The sequence below is a fragment of the Apis dorsata genome, unplaced genomic scaffold (assembly GCF_000469605.1).
Source record: "Apis dorsata unplaced genomic scaffold, Apis dorsata 1.3 scaffold_98, whole genome shotgun sequence".
NCBI classification, from domain to species: Eukaryota; Metazoa; Arthropoda; class Insecta; order Hymenoptera; family Apidae; genus Apis; species Apis dorsata.
In genome coordinates this window covers 510,878-512,036 of record NW_006263396.1, presented here as the reverse complement: position 1 = coordinate 512,036, position 1,159 = coordinate 510,878, and the positions used below count along the sequence as shown (strand labels likewise).

Sequence of the window (1,159 nt, the reverse complement as noted above, 5' to 3'; positions counted from 1 at the left end):
CGAGAATATTCGAGAAATTTCATCCTTCGAAATTAATATTTTACAATCGAATTATTAAAAAATTTTAATCTTCGATTCTTCGAAATGTTGAGCTTTATTCGCGAGACTCGAGACAGAGATTTTTTTTTCGAAACGAGATCTTTGGAACTCCTCCCTCTCGAAAAATTCAAAAATCCGTTCCGTTCCACTTTCGCCCGGACTTTTGACTCGTGCCTGTTTCAGATACGAAGGAGAGATAGAAGGCTGGCCGCACGCCAGCGGAACTCGGAAGGATTCCAAATGTTTCGCGCGTTTGGGGAAATAAAGGGGGGGTCGGTCGAGCAACGGGGCCTGTTTTCCGGGGACGGGCGGCGCAACAAGAATCGAAGATGTGAATCGAATTTGCCAAGAATTTTCCAAGCCGGGAAAAATGAGCAACGAGGCCAAGAAAATATATTTCCCCGACCAAATGTTTTACGGGAATGCAAGACGTTAGACGTGCAAATTAATTCGTTGACATTTCAAGGAGAGTTGGAATTTTATTTATAGTTAAGCTTAATGTTAAATTAGTCGCGGTGAAGAAGAGGTTTCTATTATTCAATGTGTAGGTTGGGAAAATTTACGCGCGGAAATAAATAATATTTTTTCTTCTTTTTTTTCTTCAATTCGAAAATCTATTTATTGTTCGTAGCCAAAAAAAACTATCAACAACTATACTTCTCGAGCATAAAAGTTGTTTCTTTCGAATTTCGTGGCATTTATTCGAGATTTATTTGAAAATCTATTTATTGTTCGTAGCCAAAAAAAACTATCAACAACGATACTTCTCGAGCATAAAAGTTGTTTCTTTCGAATTTCGTGGCATTTATTCGAGATTTATTTGAAAATCTATTTATTGTTCGTAGCCAAAAAAAACTATCAACAACGATACTTCTCGAGCATAAAAGTTGTTTCTTTCGAATTTCGTGGCATTTATTCGAGATTTATTCGAAAATCTAATTATTGTTCGTAGCCAAAAAAAAAAAAAAAAAATAATTTTCTTCTTCTATCAACTATCTTTTTCTTCTATCAACTATACTTCTCGAGCATAAAAGTTGTTTCTTTCGAATTTCGTGGCATTTATTCGAGATTTATTCGAAAATCTAATTATCGTTCGTAGCCAAAAAAAAAAAATAATTTT

At 34.9% G+C, this 1,159-nt stretch overlaps 1 protein-coding gene across 1 annotated transcript in view; it reads right to left on the bottom strand.

Annotated features, from left to right (window-relative positions):
* Window positions 1–1,159, bottom strand: part of LOC102679484 (ras GTPase-activating protein nGAP-like) — an 85,559-nt gene that overhangs the window by 16,467 nt on the left and 67,933 nt on the right. The window lies entirely within an intron of this gene.